Raw genomic sequence first — 18,558 nt, 5'->3', positions numbered from 1 at the left:
GTTGAAGCTGAAACTCCAATACTTTGGCCACCTGATAAGAAGTGCTGACTCATTTGAAAAGACCCTGATGCTGGGAAAGATTGAAGGCTGGAGGAGAAGGGGATGACAGAGGATGAAATGGTTGGATGGCATCACCGACTCGATGGGCATGGGTTTGGGTCGACTCTGGGAGTTGGTGATGGACAGGGAGGCCTGGCATGCTATGGTTCATGGGGTCGCAAAGAGTCGGACATGACTGAGTGACTGAACTGAATTGAACTGATGGTTTAGAAGTTCTCGGGGAAAATTTAGGCAAGAAGGTGGGTGATGTGGTAAAGAGAGTAACTTGAGCCTGTGTTGTAATCAGAGATGTTTGTGCTCCATGGAGTGGGGGTGGAAATTGTCTGCGAATCCTTGAAAATGAGGCATGATGCAAAGTTTGGACAACTAGCTTGATGATGCTCTCTTTCAGAGGGTGGATTGCAAGGATCAGAAATTCCAGGTGAGGCGACCCACTTGAGACAACTACATCATTTAGGAGAAGAACAACACCAGCAGGTATTCGTAGAGTATCCTGAAATTCACAGAACCTTCCAGAAGATGTAATCCCTTTCGTCTTCATGAAGGCTTTCTCATTCCCATTTCACGTCACTGACCACTGGTATTTGTTGTTTTCACTAGACTATCTTGGGCAAGTGTTCACTTAGGTAAACAGAGCTCATGCCTGGTGACTATGTCATGGTTTTGAAGAAATTTCCTCTTTGGAAATTAATTGTGCACAGTTGCTTGATTCAATTAACCCTTCAGGCCATTTTAGTTTCTTTTGGAAATACATATATATGAGTTTTCAAAAATGCTTCTTCCTGTGACTATATGAGCTTTTCCCTTTGCTCTGATCTTATAGCTAAGCTTTGAAGAATTTTATTACAAATAGAAGAAAGTTAGCAAAATACTGCTTCATCCCTTCCATTAATCACTAAAAATCTTTTCAAACTCCAATCAGAGTTTGTCTAACTAGACAGTTGTCCATGGTAAGGTTAAAATTCTTAATCTGGTTAGTGTGATGATACAATTTAGTGCCCCCAAACTGTTCTGTACACTAGTAATTACAACCTGATCATTAGTTCTACTCAGGTTACTTTGGAAATGGCAGGAAGTTTATTTGTGGAAACTATTTGGTACATCATCGGCAGGCTGCAGTCCATGGGGTCACTGAGGGTCGGACATGACTGAACGACTTCACTTTCATTTTTCACTTTCATGCATTGGAGAAGGAAATGGCAACCCACTCCAGTGTTCTTGCCTGGAGAATCCCAGGGATGGCGGAGCCTGGTGGACTGCCGTCTATGGGGTCGCACGACTGAAGTGACTTAGCAGCAGCAGCAGCATGGTGCCATAAGCTTCCCTGGTGGCCTTTGTGGTAAAGAATCTGCCTGTTAATGCAGGAGACCTAAGAGACACAGGTTTGATTCCTGGAGAGAAAGATCTCCTGGAGAAGGGAATGGCAACGCACCCCAGTATTCTTGCCTGGAAAATCCCATGGACACAGAAGTCTGGCAGGCTACAGTCCATGGGGTTGCAGAGTCAGACAGGGCTAAGCAACTTATTAGCACATGGTGCCATAACCAACTGTCTATTCAAATATAAAAGTAAATTGTTTATTTTCACTTAGATAAGTGAAAAATTTACTGGTTTGGCCACATCTACTATTCTATCAGTCGTTTGGTCTATATGTACAGTTATCTTTTCTTCAGTTCAGTTCAGTCCCTCAGTCGTGTCTGACTCTCTGAGACCCCATGGACTGCAGCATACCAGGTCTCCTTGTCCATCCCCAAATCCCAGAACTTGTCCAAACTCATGTCCATCAGTCGGTGATGCTATCCAACCATCTCATCCTCTGTTGTCCCCTTCTCCTCCCACCTTCAATCTTTCCCAGCATCAGGGTTTTTTCCAATGAGTCAGTTCTTCGCATCAGGTGTCCAAACTATTGGAATTTCAGCTTCAGCATCAGTCCTTCCAATGAATATTCAGGACTGATTTCTCCTTGCAATCCAAGGGATTCTCAAGAGTCTTCTCCAACACCACAGTTTAAAAGCATCTATTCTTTAGCATTCAGCTTTCTTTATGGTCCAACTTTCACATCCATACATGACTACTGGAAAAATCATAGCTTTGACTAGACAGACCTTTGTCAGCAAAATAATGAATGTCTCTGCTTTTTAATATACTGTCTAGCTTGGTCATAGCTTTTCTTCCACGGAGCATGCGTCTTTTAATTTTATTGCTGCAGTGATTTTGGAGCCCAAGAAAATAAAATCTGTCACTGTTTCCATTGTTTCTCCATTTATTTGCCATGAAGTGATGGGATCGAATGCCATGATCTTCATTCTTTGAATGTTGAGTTTTAAGCCAGCCTTTTCACTCTCCTATTTCACTTTCATCAAGATGCTGTTCAGTTCCTCTTCACATTGTGCCATAAGGGTGGTGTCATTTGCTTATCTGAGGTTACTGATATTTCTCCTGGCAAACTTGATTCCAGCTTGCACTTCATGCAGCCCAGCCTTTCTCATGATGTACTCTGCATATAAGTTAAATAAGTAGGGTGACAATATACAGCCTTGACTTACTCCTTTCCAAGTTTTGAACCAGTCTTTTGTTCCATGTCTAGTTCTAACTGTTGCTTCCTGACCTGCATGCAGGTTTCTCAAGAGGCAGGTCAGGTGGTCTGGTATTCCCATGTCTTGAAGATTTTTCCACAGTCTGTTGTGATCTACAGAGTCAAAGCCTTTCACATAATCAATAAAGCAGAAGTAGGTATTTTTCTGAAATTCTCTTGCTTTTTTGATGATCCAGTGGATCTTGGCAGTTTGATCTCTGGTTCCTCTGCCTCTTCTAAATCCAGCTTGAACATCTGGAAGTTCACGGTCACCTACTGTTGAAGCCTGGCTTGGAGAATTTTGAGCATTACTTTACTAGCGTGTGAGATGAATGCAATTGTGCAATAGTTTGAAAATTTTTTGGCATTGCCCTTCTTTGCGATTGGAATGAAACTGACATTTTCTGGTCCTCTGGCCACTGCTGTGTTTTCCAAATTTGCTGGCATATTGAGTGCAGCAATTTAGCAGCAACATCTTCTAGGATTTGAAATAGCTCAACTGGAATTCCATCACCTCCACTAGCTTTTTTTGTAGTGATGCTTCCTAAGGCCCACTTGACTTTGCATTGCAGGACATCTGGCTCTAGGTGAGTGATCACACCATCTTGGTTATCTGGGTCATGAAAATCTTTTTTGTATAGGTTTTCTGTGTATTCTTGCACCTCTTCTTAATATCTTCTGCTTCTGTTAGGGCCATACCATTTCTGTCCTTTATTGAGCCCATCTTTGCATAAAATGTTCCCTTGATAGCTCTAATTTTCTTGAAAGATCTCTAGTCTTTTGCATTCTATTGTTTTCTTCTATGTCTTTGCATTGATCACTCAGGAAGATTTTCTTATCTCTCCTTGCTATTCTTTGGAACTCTGCATCCAAATGGGTATATCTTTCCTTTATCCTTTTCCTTTTGCTTTTCTTCTTTTCTCAACTATTTGTAAGGCCTCCTCATACAACAATTTTGCCTTTGTGCATTTCTTTTTGGGGGGATGGTCTTGAGCACTGACTCCTGTACAAAGTCATGAACCTCCATCCATAGTTCTTCAGGCACTCTGTCTATCAGATCTAATCCCTTGAATCTATTTGTCACTTCCATGGTATAATCATAAGGGATTTGATTTAGGTCATACCTGAATGGCCTAGTGGTTTTCCCTACTTTCTTCAATTTAAGTCTGAATTTGGTAATAAGGAGTTCATGGTCTGAGCCACAGTCAGCTCCGTCTTGTTTTTGCTGACTGTATAGAGCCTCTCCATCTTTGGCTGCATAGAATATAATCAATCTGATATCGGTGTTGACCATCTGGTGATGTCCATGTGTAGAGTCTTCTCTTGTGTTGTTGGAAGAGGGTGTTTGCTATGACCAGTGCGTTCTCTTGGTAGAACTCTAGCCTTTGCCCTGCTTCATTCCATATTCCAAGGCCAAATTTACCTGTTACTCCAAGTGTTTCTTGACTTCCTACTTTTGCATTCCAGTCCCCTATAATGAAAAGGATATCTTTTTTTGTGTGTTAGTTCTAGAAGGTCTTGTTGGTCTTCATAGAACCGTTCAACTTCAGCTTCTTCAGCATTACTGGTTGGGGCATAGACTTGGATTACTGTGATGTTGAATGGTTTGCCTTGGAAACCAAGAGAGATCATTCTGTTGTTTTTGAGATTGTACCCATGTACTGCATTTCGGACACTCTTTTTCACTATGAGGGCTACTCCATTTCTTCTAAGGGATTCTTGCCCACAGTAGTAGATATAATGGTCATCTGAGTTAAGTTAGCCCATTCCAGTCCATTTTAGTTCACTGATTCCTAAAATGCCAATGTTCACTCTTGCCATCTCCTGTTTGACCACTTCTAGTTTGCCTTGATCCATGGACCTAACATTCCAGGTTCCTATGCAATATTGCTCTTTACAGCATCGAACCCTGCTTCCATCACCAGTCCCATTCACAACTGGGTGTTGTTTTTGCTTTAGCTCCATCTGTTCATTCTTTCTGGAGTTATTTCTCCACTGATCTCCAGTAGCATATCGGGCACCTGATGACCTGGGAGTTCATACTTCAGTATCATATCTTTTTGCCTTTTCATACTGTTCATAGGGTTCTCAATGCAAGAATACTGAAGTAATCTGCCATTCCATCTCCAGTGGACCTTGGTTTGTTAGAACTTTCCACCATGACATGTCCGTCTTGGGTGGCCCTACACAGCATGGCTCATAGTTTCATTGAATTAGACAAGGCTGTGGTCCATATGATCAGTTTGATTAGTTTTCTGTAATTGTGGCTTTCATTCTGTATGCCCTCTGATAAGGATAAGAGACTTATGGAATCTTCCTGATGTCAGAGACTGACTTTTCTTAGCAGAGTAAATAATTTTATAAGTACAGTATATCAGATGTAAGTAGTTCTTCAAACCTAAACTTTGAAGTATGGTTAGATTTTTATTGATTACTATTGATAATTGAAGGAAAAACCTCAATAGCAATAAAAGTAGTAACTATCATTCATTGAGCCATGAATATGTGGCAGAGATTATATTTAATCAATCTTTTGTCTATAAAACCCCATTTATTCCTTATTATAACTTCTTGAGTATATATTAGGCATGTAAGAAAACTGAGAGTCAGAGAAGCTAAATAATGAATGGAGTAAGAAGTCACACAATCTGGGGGAAAAGTCAGGATTGGAATCCCAGGTTGTCCAGCCCCAAAGCTCAGTGTTCCTTCTTCTTATAACATTGCTCCCAAGTCACCTGGAAAATACCAGCAATGCTGCTTTAGTACCATAAATACAAGCACAGGAGAGTGGGGTAGGGAAGGACTGGGAGTTTGGGCATTAGCAGATGCAAATTACTGTATACAAAATTGCCCTACTGTATAGCATAGGGAATCATATTCATTATCTGAGATAAACCATAATGGAAAAGAACACGAAAAAGAATATAGGTATAACTGAGTCACTTTTCTGCATAGCAGAAATTAACACAGCATGGTAAATCCATGCTGTGTTAATAATTTTTAAAAAAAAAGAAATACAAGGACAGATTGTGGTGTAAACCTTTTTTTTTTTTTTTTTTTCTCCTAAAATGAATCAGCATCATGTCACGGAGAAGCTAAATATAAAGACAGAAAGCCAAAAGGACCTTTGGCTCTGTCTCATCTTTAAGCCACTAAGTCTCACATTGCTGTCTTTGCTCTGACATTTCTCCCAAGCCCCGGGACAGCTGTCCTTCAAGTGTTTTCCAGATCCTGCAGCTTAAAATGTCATCAATAGACCTTATTATTTTTCTCCTCACATTTTCTTTATCACCTTCATGATGCCTTTCTGCCAATGACTTTGAGATCTCCAGGCATACAGGCTTGAATACCAGTGGTCCTTCTGAGCTCACGGTTCCCCTTACACCTTATATTTCTGAGCTGCTAGGTCCTGTTCCCTCCTCTTTCAGAATTCCCTCAACTTTGATTTCACCACAGCCACTTGAGTTCAAACTGCTTTTTTTCTTTCCTGAAGTGTCTTCTTACTCTAGAGCAGCACATTGGTGGTTTCACAACAGTCTTTCTGAATCACCATCTCAATTGTTTGTTTGCTGCTTCCCCACTCTACAACCCTCAGTGTCTCCCCATTGCCTATATTACAGGGCTGTCAGATACATGGCAGGATTCCAAGTTATAGGTGAACTTCCTAGTTGCATGGAACTACTTACAGTTAAAAAAAAGATTTCCCTGAAATTCAAATTTAACTGGGTGTCCTGTGTTTTCATTAGCTAATTCCAGCAACCCTATTATATCATTAAATATAAACTCTTTAGTCAGCTGTCCAGTAAATGAGCCCAACTATTGGCTCTAGTTTTAGCCATCACTTCTGTCCTCCTTGGAGTCTGTTCCCTAGTCAGGTGATAGTATTGACTGGCCCCATGCACGAGTCACTCTACTGCTGCAGGCAGCAAGCCTGTGTGCAAAGTTATTTCAATTGTAATGGACTCTTTGTGACCCCATGGACTGCAGCCCACCAGCCTCCTCTGTCCATGGGATTCTCTAGGTGAGAATACTGGAGTGGGTGCCATTTCTTCCTCCAGGGGATCTTCCCAAGCCAGGGATTGAATCTGTGTCTCCTGCATTGGACACGTGGATTCTTTACCACTGGTTCCACCTGGGAAGCCCAGAGTGAGTGTGTCCTTCCCCTAATTTGTAAGTTGAAACCCAACCCTGTGATATTTGGAAATGGGGCCTTTGGGAGGGGATGAGGTCATGAGGGTAGATCCCTCATGAATAGGATTTGTGCCTTTATTAAAGAGACTCAAGACAACGCCCTCACCCCTTCTTCCACGTGAGGACACAGTGACAAGGCAGCTATCTGTGAACTAGGAGGCAGGCTCTCACCAGACACGGAATCTGCTGTTAGGACTGCCAACCCCCAGAACTGTGAGAGAGAAATGCCTACTGTTTAAGCTTTGCAGTCTATCCCAATGTGGGGATTGGCATGTATCCATTATTGATACTACATGTAAAATAGGTAACTAATGAGGACCTACTGTGTAGCACAGGGAGCTCTACTCCATGCTCTGTGGTGACCTCGGTGGGGAGGGAATCTTAAGAAAGAGGGGATATATGTATACATATGGGGCTTCCCAGATGGCACGAGTGGTAAAGAGCCTGCCTGACAATGAAGGAGACGTAGGTGATGCAGGTTCAATCCCTGGATCAGGAAGATCCCCAGGAGGAGGGCATGGCAATCCGATCCAGTATTTTTGCCTGGAGAATCCCATGCACAGAGGAGCCTGGTGGGCTACAGTCCATAGAGTCAGGCATGACTGAAGCTACTCAGCACCCACGCATGCACATATGTACACGTATAGCAGATTCACTCTGCTCTACAGTAGAAACGAATAACACAACATTGTGAAGTACCTATACCCCAGTTTAAAAAAATGTGACTCTCAGTCTAGGGTACTTTTTGTCATAGCAGCCTGAACAGACTAAGACATCTACCCTGTGCTTTTTGTAGAACTTGTGGCCCAGAAAAGATGCTGACCCTTGAAGGAGTCTGTGCTTCCTCCAAGAAGTGCATGGCTCTTGAGTATTTTTCTTACTCTACTTATTCCATCCCAATGTGCATGCACGTAATTGTTTATCTCTTCCTCCCAGTTAGTTGTGAGCTCCCTTAGAACAGCTCACACCTCTCTCGTTTTTACATGCTTCCAACTCTAATATTGTGCTTTATAAATATTAAATGCCATTGACTAAATGAGTAAATATTAGGAAAGACCTTTAACTCCAAAAATGAATTTATGCTTTTTAATAATTCCCTTTTACTTTTGTTTCTAAAATTTTATTGGAGTATAGTTGATTTGCAATGTTGTGTTTCAGGCACACAGCAAAGTGATTCAGTTATTTGCTCTTTAGTTGCTAAGTCATGTCCAACTCTTTGTGATGCTGTGGACTATAATCTGTCAGGCTCCTCTGTCCACAAGATTTCCCAGGCAAGACTACTGGAGCAGGTCGCCATTTTCTTCTGCAAGGACTCTTCAGTTATATATGTTCATTTTCTTTTCGTTTTTTTCAGAATCTTTTCTCACACAGGTTATCACAGACTATCAGGTTGAGTCCCTAAGCTATATGGTAGTTCCTTTCTGGTTATCTGTCTTATATGTAGTGGTGTGTGTGTGTGTGTGTGTGTGTGTGTGTGTGCGCGCGTGCTAAGTGCTTTCAGTCATGTCTGATTCTTTGCAACTGAGAGAGTCAATTCATAGGCAGGTTGATAAGAAGTCTGGGGGTCCCCAAGGAGAGAGGGGTCTGCACTTCTTGAGGAGGAGATAGGGGTCTAGCATTCTCAAGGAGGAGGAAAGGACAAACTTTTTTTCCCTCTGCATTCCTTAAGATTGTATAACAATAATGTATCCTGCTGGAGGACAGTTTTTGGGAAAAAACTTTCTGGCTAATCCTGTTATCTTAAAATGTAAATTATGGGAGTGTCTTTACAACCTCCAGACATTCTTTTGATTCATTGTAATAACTAATTAAAAGTATATAACTCCATTGCTAACACTAGTGAGGGGGCACTCTTTCTGCCCCCTTCTGATGTCTATGTCAGAAGCTTTTTCTATCCCTTTCTTACTTTGATAAAACTTTATTACACAAAAGCTCTGAGCAATCAAGCCTCGTCCCAGGCCCCGGATTGAATTCTTCTCCTAGAGAGGCCAAGAATCCTGGTGTCTTTCATGGTCCAGCAACAACCTTTCACAACCCTATGGATCTTAGCCCCACCAGGCTCCTCAGCTCATGGGATTTTTCAGGCAAGGATATTGGAGTGGATTGCCATTTCCTTCTCCAGGGGATCTTCGTGACCCAGGGATCAAACCTGCATCTCTTAACTCTCCTGCATTGGCAGGTGGATTCTTTCCCACTAGTCCCAACTTGGAAGCCCAAGTGGTATGTGTATATTAATCAACTTCTTTTAATTCTAAAAAGGAATTATCCTTTCTCATACAGTGAGAACCTATTTTCCAGAAAGAGAAAAAGGATGGGGGCATGTGTTAAACATGTAAATTCTACTCTGTTTTATTGATACTTTACATCCCATGAAAATAATTCATCTCTTGGGTATTCTCAAGAAATAAACATAGAATTTATTCCCTCTATTTTTTTATGGGAATGCTGTGTCTCATTTTGCTAGAACTTTAAACTACTTGAGATAAGTTAGCAATCATTTTGAGACACCAGATTTTTTATTATTAACAAGGAGGATACATGGCCACAGAGTAGTTGATATGTAAGGTTAAGTGGCCAAATTACAAGGAGGGAACACAGCCCCACCCATCAATAGAAAATTGGATTACAGTTTTACTTAGCAAGGCTCCGCCCATCAGAGGAAGACCCAGATTCCCCCACAACTAGTCCCTCCCATCAGGAAGCTTCCACAAGCCTCTTATCCTTATCCATGGAACTCAGACAGAATGGAAACCACAATTACAGAAAACTAAAACTGAAATGCAGTACTTGGATGCAATCTCAAAAACAACAGAATGATCTCTGCTCATTTCCAAGGCAAACCATTCAATATCACAGTAATCCAAGTCTACACCCCAACCAGTAATGCTGAAGAAGCTGAAGTTGAACGGTTCTTTGAAGACCTACAAGACCTTTTAGAACTAATACCCAAAAAAGATGTCCTTCTCATTATAGGGGACTGGAATGCAAAAGTAGGAAGTCAAGAAACACCTGGAGTAACAGGCAAATTTGGCCTTGGAATACAGAATGAAGCAGAGCAAAGACTAATAGAGTTTTGCCAAGAAAATGCACTGGTCATAGCAAACACCCTCTTCCAACAACACAAGAGAAGACTCTACACATGGACATCACCAGATGGTCAACACCGAAATCAGACTGATTATATTCTTTACAGCCAAAGATGGAGAAGCTCTATACAGTCAACAAAAACAAGACCAGGAGCTGACTGTGGCTCAGATCATGAACTCCTTATTGCCAAATTCAGACTTAAATTGAAGAAAGTAGGGAAAACCACTAGACCATTCAGGTATGACCTAAATCAAATCCCTTATGATTATACAGTGGAAGTGAGAAAGAGATTTAAGGGACTAGATCTGATAGATAGAGTGCCTGATGAACTATGGAATGAGGTTCATGACATTGTACAGGAGACAGGGATCAAGACCATCCCCATGGAAAAGAAATGCAAAAAAGCAAAATGGCTGTCTGAGTAGGCCTTACAAATAGCTGTGAAAAGAAGAGAAGTGAAAAGCAAAGGAGAAAAGGAAAGATATAAGCATCTGAATGCAGAGTTCCAAAGAATAGCAAGAAGAAATAAGAAAGCCTTCCTCAGTGATCAATGCAAAGACATAGAGGAAAACAACAGAATGGGAAAGACTAGAGATCTCTTCAAGAAAATTAGAGATACCAAGAGAACATTTCATGCAAAGATGGGCTCAATAAAGGACAGAAATGGTATGGCCCTAACAGAAGCAGAAGATATTAAGAAGAGGTGGCAGGAATACACAGAAGAACTGTACAAAAAGGATCTTCATGACCAAGATAATTACGATGGTGTGATCACTCACCTAGAGCCAGACTTCCTGGAATGTGAAGTCAAGTGGGCCTTAGAAAGCATCACTATAAACAAAGCTAGTGGAAGTGATGGAATTCCAGTTGAGCTATTTCAAATCCTGAAAGATGATGCTGTGAAAGTGCTGCACTCAACATGGCAGCAAATTTGGAAAACTCAGCAGTGGCCACAGGACTGGAAAAGGTCAGCTTTCATTCCAATCCCAAAGAAAGGCAATGCCAAAGAATGCTCAAACTACTTCACAATTGCACTCATCTCACATGCTAGTAAAGTAATGCTCAAAATTCTCCAAGCCAGGCTTCAGCAATACGTGAACTGTAAACTTCCAGATGTTCAAGCCAGAACCAGAGATCAAATTGCCAACATCTGCTGGATCATTGAAAAAGCAAGAGAGTTCCAGAAAAACACTGATTTCTGCTTTATTGACTATGCCAAAGCCTTTGACTGTGTGGATCACAATAAACTGTGGAAAATTCTGAAAGGGATGGGACTACCAGACCACCTGACTTGCCTCTTGAGAAACCTATATGTAGGTCAGAAAGCAACAGTTAGAACTTGACATGTAACAACAGACTGGTTGCAAATAGGAAAAGGAGTACATCAAGGCTGTATATTGTCACCCTGCTTATTTAACTTATATACAGAGTACATCATGAGAAACTTTGGGCTGGAAGAAGCACAAGCTGGAATCAAGATTGCAGGGAGGAATATCAATAACCTCAGATATGCAGATGACACCACCCTTGTTGCAGAAAGTGAAGAGGAACTAAAAAGCCTCTTGATGAAAGTGAAAGTGGAGAGTGAAAAAGTTGGCTTAAAGCTCAACATTCAGAAAACGAAGATCATGACATCTGGTCCCATCACTTCATGAAAAATAGATGGGGAAACAGTGGAAACAGTATCAGACTTTATTTTGGGGGGGCTCCAAAATCACTGCTGATGGTGACTGCAGCCATGAAATTAAAAGGTGCTTACTCCTTGGAAGAAAAGTTATGACCAACCTAGATAACATATTGAAAAGCAGAGACATTACTTTGCCAACAAAGGTCTGTCTAGTCAAGGCTATGGTTTTTCCAGTGGTCACTTATGAATAGGAGAGTTGGACTGTGAAGAAAGCTGAGCGCCAAAGAATTGATGCTTTTGAAGTGTGGTGTTGGAGAAGACTCTTGAGAGTCCCTTGGACTGCAAGGAGATCCAACCAGTCTATTCTGAAGGAGATCAGCCCTGGGATTTCTATGGAAGGAATGATGCTAAAGCTGAAACTCCAGTACTTTGGTCACCTCATGCGAAGAGTTGACTCATGGGAAAAGACTCTGATGCTGGGAGGGATTGGGGTCAGGAGGAGAAGGGGACAACAGAGGATGAGATGGCTGGATGGCATCACTGACTAGATAGACATGAGTCTGAGTGAACTCCGGGAGTTGGTGATGGACAGGGAGGCCTGGCGTGCTGTGATTCATGAGGTAGCAAAGAGTCGAACACGACTGAACAACTGAACTGAATTGAACTGAAACAAACTGATCACTTGAATAACAGCCTTGTCTAACTCAATGAAACTATGAGCCATGCCGTGTATCGCCACCCGAGACAGACAGGTTAGAGTGGAGTGTTCTGACAAAATGGGGTCCACTAGAGAAGGGAATGGCAAATCACTTCAGTATTCTTGCCTTGAGAACCTCATGAATAGTATGAAAAGGCAAAAAGTAATGACACTGAAGGATGAACTCCCCAGGTCGTTAGGTGCCCAATATGCTACTGGAGAAGAGTGGAGAAATAAGTCCAGAGAGAATGAAGAGGCTGAGCCAAGCAAAAACTGTCCAGTTGTGGGTGTGACTGGTGATGGAAGTAAAGTCCGATGTGGTAAAGAACAATATTGCACAGGTACCTGGAATGTTAAGTCCATGAATCAAGGTAAGTTAGAAGTGGTCAAATAGGAGATGGCAAGAGTGAACATCAACATTTTAGGAATCAGTGAACTAAAATGGACTGGAATGGGCGAATTTAATTCGGATAAACATTATATCTATTACTGTGGGCAAGAATCCCTTAGAAGAAATGGAGTAGCCCTCATAGTCAAAAAGAGAGTCCGAAATGCAGTACATGGGTACAACCTCAAAAACAACAGAATGATCTCTGTTGATTTCCAAGGCAAGCTATTCAATATCAGAGTAATCCAAGTTTATGCCCCAACCAGTAATGCTGAAGAAGCTGAAGTTTAACAGTTCTATGAAGACTTACAAGACCACCTAGAACTAACAATCAAAAAAGATGTCCTTTTCATTATAGGGGACTGGAATGCAAAAGTAGAAAGTCAAGAGATACCTGGAGTAACAAGCAAGTTTGACCTTGGAGTACAAAAGGAAGCAGGGCAAAGGCTAACAGAGTTTTGCTAAGAAAATGCACTGGTTATAACAAACACAGTCTTCCAACAACACAAAAGATGACTCCTACACAAGGACATCATCAGATAGTCAATAATGAAGTCAGATTGAGTATATTCCTTGCAGCTGAAGGTGGAAAAGCCCTATACATTCAGCCAAAACAAGACCAGGAGCTGACTGTGGCTCAGATCATGAACTCCTTATTGCCAAATTCAGACTTAAATTGAAGAAAGTAGGGAAAAGCACTAGACCATTCAGGGGAATCCCTTAGGATTATACAATGGAAATGACAAATAGATTCAAAGGATTAGATTTGATAGATAAGAAGAGTGCCTGAAGAACTATGAATGGAGGTTTGTAACACTGTACAGGAGGCAGTGATCAAGACCATCCCCAGGAAGAAGAAAGGCAAAAAGGCAAAACGGTTGTCTGAGAAGGTCTTACAAATAGCTGAGGAGAAGAGAAGTGAAAGGCAAAGGAGAAAAGGAAAGATATATCCATCTTAAAGCAGAGTTCTAGAGAATAGAAAGGAGAGATAAGAAAGTCTTCCTAAGTGATCAATACAAAGAAATAGAGGAAAACAACACAATGGGAAAGACTAGAGATCACTTCAAGGAAATTAAAGATACCAAGGGAACATTTCATGCAAAGTTGGGCTCAAAAAAGGACAGAAATGGTATGGACCTAACAGAAGCAGAAGATATTAAGAAGAGGTGGAAAGAATACACAGAAGAACTGTACAAAAAAGATCTTCATGACCCAGATAACCACAATGGTAAGATCACTCATCTAGACCCAGACATCCTGGAATGTGAAGTCAAGTGGGCCTTAGGGAGCATCACTGTGAACAAAGTTAGTGGAGGTGATGGAATTCCAGGTGAGCTATTTCAAATCCTAAAATGTGATGCTGTGAAAGTGCTACACTCAACATGGCAGCAAATTTGGAAAACTCAGCAGTGGCCACAGGACTGGAAAAGGTCAGTTTTCATTCCAATCCCAAAGAAAGACAATGCCAAAGAATGTTCAACCTACTTCACAATTGCACTCATCTCACATGCTGGCAAAGTAATGCCCAAAATTCTCCAAACAGCCTCTTGAAAATTCTTCAACAGTACATGAACCAAGAACTTCCAGATGTTCAAGCTGGATGTTCAAAGAAGAGGAACCAGAGATCAAACTGCCAAGATCCGTTGGATTATCAAAAAAGTAAGAGAATTTCAGAAAAACATCTACTTCTGCTTCATTGACTACACTAAAGTCTTTGACTGTATGGATCACAACAAGCTGTGGAAAATACATAAAGAGATGGGATTACCAAACTGTCTTACCTGCCTCCTGTGAAATCTGTATGCGGGTCAAGAAGCAACAGTTAGAACTAGACATAGAACAATGGAGTGGTTCCAAATTGGGAAAGGAGTATGTCAAGGCTGTATATTGTCACCCTTTTGTTTAACTTATATGCAGAGTACATCATGTGAAATACCGGGTTGTCTGAATCATAAGCTGGAATCAAGATTGCCAGGAGAAATATCAATAACCTCAGATATGCAGATGACAGCACCATTATGGCAGAAAGTGAAGAGGAACTAAAGAGCGTCTTGATCAAAGTGAAAGAGGGGAGTGAAAAAGCTGGCTTGAAACTCAACATTCAGAAAACTAAGATCATGGCATCTGGTCCCATCACTTCATGGCAAATTGTGGGGAAACAATGGAAACAGTGACAGACTTTATTTTCTTGGGCTCCAAAAGCACTCCAGATGGTGATTGCAGCCATGAAATGAAAAGATGCTTGCTCCTTGGAAGAAAAGCTATGACCAACCTATGTGTGTGTATGTGTTAGTCACTTAGTTGGGTCTGACTCTTTGTGACTCCATGGACTGTGGCCCGCCAGGTTCCTCTGTCCAAGGGATTCTCCAGGCAAGAATACTGAAGCAAATTGCTATTACCTTCTCCAGGGGATCTTCCCGACCCAGGGATTGAACCTGGATCTCCTGTACTGCAGGCAGATTCTTTACCATCTGAGCTATAGGGAAGTCCCAGCTAACAGAAAAGCTCAACCTATACAGCATATTAAAAAGCAGAGACATTACTTACTGGCAAAGGTCCATTAGTCAAAGCAATGGGTTTCCCAGTAGTCATGTATAGTTGTGAGATTTGGACCATAAAGTTCCATAAAGGCTGAGTTCCGAAGAATTGATTCTTTTGAAATGCGGTGCTAGAGAAGACTCTTGTGAGACCCTTGGACAGCAAGGAGATCAAACCAGTCGATCCTAAAGGAAATCAGTCCTGAATATTCATTGGAAGGACTGATGCTGAAGCTGAAGCTGCTTTCCTTTGGCCAGCTAATGCAAAGAACTGACTCACTGGAAAAGATCCTCATGCTGGGAAAGATTGAAGGCAGGAGAAGGGGACCGCAGAAGATGAGATGGTTGGATGGCATCACGAACTCAATGGACATGAATTTGAGCAAGCTCCGGGAGTTGGTGATGGTCAGGGAAGCCTGGCTTGCTGCAGTTCACAGGCTTGCAAAGAATCATACACAACTGAGTGACTGAACTGAACTGAACTGCAGGGGCAGTGGATGGAGGTGCATGGCCTGGAAATTTGAGAATCCACTTGCAAAAATAACTAAGATCTGAATGTTGTGGATATAGGTTTTCATTTTTGCAAGGCTTGCCTTTCTTTACCCCTTCCTTTTGCACCTGGGTCTATCAAACAGAGATGTATTATGAAAGCATCTGGCCTCACTGATAGATTTTTATTCTTTTTCAATCAATTTATATTGAGTATTCTGTTAAGTGTGAGACCCATTACATTCCTGTTCCAAGTAGATAAATGGCATCCTTTTGGTTGTTTATCATTTATACAAATAAAATAAGTTGAAAGAGAGCCTAGTTTCGCTCTTAGTGGGCATGTTTTATGTGGCTTCAAGATTCTTTAGTTCTGATTTATTAACTATGTTTCAAGTACATATATGCCATCTGTACTCTGTTGCAAAAGTGAAGCCTGAGAACACAGTTCTAGATTCTCTCAGTCTCATCAGTATGTAAATCATTAAGCAGACTATAAATGCCCCCCAGGCAAAATAGTCAGAATGACATTCCCACCACTGCATATGGATGAAGCCATGGCTGATAAGTTCCTTCTTCAAATATGCTCTCTTACTGCATTATTTATGGACTTGGGAAATGCGGGTTATCCTGCAGTTATTCTTGGTATTATTCTCTTCTAGTGGGGGCTGTGAGCTGTAACCTGATCCTTGGATGGAAAGCATTTATTCTTTACTTGACAGCTAAATTGTTACTCTAGAACCAGCAACAGTTGCATTTAAAGAATTTTTTTTTTTTTTTAGCCTTTAGCAACTATAGACGTTGGAAGGGCAAATGAAGGTTTTTCTGCTTTGTCTGTCTTTGTATATCCAGAAGGCTTCCCAGGTGGAGCAGTAGTCAAGAATCCACCCGCCAGTGCAGGAAATACAAGAGTTGTGGGTTTGATCCTTGGGTCCGGAAGATCCCCGAAGAAGGAAATAGTAACCCACTCCAGTACTCTTGCCTGGAAAATCCCATGGACAGAGGAGCCTGGTGGGCTGCAGTCCATGGGGTTGCTACCAGTCGGACCCAACTGAGTGACTTCACTTTCACTTTTCACTTTCACGCAATGGAGAAGGAAATGGCAACCCACTCCAGTGTTCTTGCCTGGAGAATCCCAGGGATGGGGGAGCCTGGTGGGCTGCCGTCTGTGGGGTTGCACAAAGTCGGACACAACTGAAGCGACTTACTACACTTACACATATACATCTAGAAAAGTATTTAATATGCTTCTATAAGGTCCTTTTAATTAGAATCTCATCTTGGAATTTTGAAGGCATTGTGCATTATCTGAACGATTAAACAAATATTCTCAATCCTTTTTTGTTCAAGTTCTTCCCTCAAATTGCCTTTTCTTTTTTCATTTTGTTAGAGCTACTGAAAGCATCCACAGAGACAGAAAAACTTGTTAAGCAAATTTAATGTAAAATACAAACTTTTTCAGGGAGCCACAAAAGGGAAAAAGGGCTTTTCTTTTTTCTTTTTTTTTTTAAACAACACAGACATGGAATGCATAAAATACCTTAAATAGCTCAAATATAGTTTTCAGGGCTGGGGGGATTTTCTATAAAATATCCAAAAATTTCACCGGGAATGAGTACTTTCTTTTGCCTAAAATCTGCAAATTCTCTTACAGCCACTGTACATATGGCAGTGAAAAAAAAAATCTGCTCAAGCTGAAAAAATGTTGAATAAACTGAGAAAGACACAGAGATGGGCAGGAGAGGCCACAGAGGCAGGAAGAGGAACTGTTTTCCTTTTCTGCTTTTTCAAGTCCTCTGTCGTTCCGTCCGCCTCCAGATTTTAACAACCCCTTCCAGTCCTTCATTCTCTCGGTCTGTATCTGCTGTCTTGTCACGTTTGATCACTGCTTGCTAATACTTTCCTGAGTGCTTTTCCTTTCTTTTTCCTCTGAGGTTACCACTGAAACAACTCTACAATTATCCTCTGAAATATAGTGCCTTTTTTCTTTTATACAAAATTATTATTTTTTTTATTGGAGGATAGTTGCTTTACAATATTGTATTAGTTTCTGCTGTGCAACAAAGTGAATTGGCTGTATGTATACAAATATCCCAGAGAAGGCAATGGCAACCCACTCCAGTACTCTTGCCTGGAAAATCCCATGGACGGAGGGGCCTGGTAGGCTGCAGTCCATGGGGTCACTAGGAGTTGGACACGACTGAGCGACTTCCCTTTCACTTTTCACTTTCATGCATTGGAGAAGGAAATGGCAACCCACTCCAGTATTCTTGCCTGGAGAATCCCAGGGACGGAGAGCCTGGTGGGCTGCCGTCTATGGGGTTGCACAGAGTCGGATACGACTGAAGCGACTTAGCAGCATACAAATATCCACAGTTATTTTTTTTACACTTTGTTTTTGTTTGGGGGAGCAAGCATGCATTTGTTGGGAAAGTCTGAGTCTAACCTGAAGATCATCCTCACTGTCTTTAATTGAGGTGTCTTGGGTAAGCCTAGAGAGATGTCCAGTGGCACGCACCTTCTCAGTGAAGGTGTGTGGGGGAAGACAGAGCAGGCAAGATGGAAACATCTATTGATCAGCAGATAAGTGTGAATTCAAAGCTGTCAACACCCAACTCACCCAAAGGCTATATTAGAAATACGTAAAGTTTTATCATCCATTTGTTTTTCTGGTGCAAGTTTGCTGGTATCACTTTGCAAACAAAAGTCTGTAGAGTCAAAATTATGGTTTTTCCAGTTGTCATGTATGGATATGAGAGTTGGACCCTAAAGAAGGCTGAGCACTGAAGAATTGATGTTTTCAAACAGTGGTGCTGGAGAAGACTCTTAAGCATCCATTGGGCTGCAAGGAGATCAAACCAGTCAATCCTAAAGGAAATTAACCCTGAATATTCATTGGAAGCACTGATG

The 18,558-nt window shown here is 41.4% G+C and overlaps 1 protein-coding gene and 1 long non-coding RNA gene across 5 annotated transcripts in view; one reads left to right on the top strand and one right to left on the bottom strand.

Moving 5' to 3' along the window:
• Positions 1 to 18,558, bottom strand: part of GALNTL6 (polypeptide N-acetylgalactosaminyltransferase like 6) — a 1,496,936-nt gene that overhangs the window by 290,228 nt on the left and 1,188,150 nt on the right. The gene's annotated exons all lie outside the window — the stretch shown is intronic.
• LOC129649805 (uncharacterized) overlaps positions 1 to 18,558 on the top strand; it is a 191,975-nt gene that overhangs the window by 82,781 nt on the left and 90,636 nt on the right. The window contains exon 5 of one of the 4 annotated variants that reach the window (XR_008713293.1): positions 452 to 537. The exons of the other annotated variants lie outside the window; for them this stretch is intronic. This is a non-coding gene — a long non-coding RNA (uncharacterized LOC129649805). The remainder of the gene's footprint in view (positions 1 to 451; positions 538 to 18,558) is intronic. 4 annotated transcript variants of the gene reach the window in all.

This window comes from Bubalus kerabau, chromosome 4, assembly GCF_029407905.1.
Source record: "Bubalus kerabau isolate K-KA32 ecotype Philippines breed swamp buffalo chromosome 4, PCC_UOA_SB_1v2, whole genome shotgun sequence".
NCBI classification, from domain to species: Eukaryota; Metazoa; Chordata; class Mammalia; order Artiodactyla; family Bovidae; genus Bubalus; species Bubalus kerabau.
Note: the sequence above shows the minus strand (reverse complement) of the source record. Positions and strands in the feature narration are given on the sequence as shown.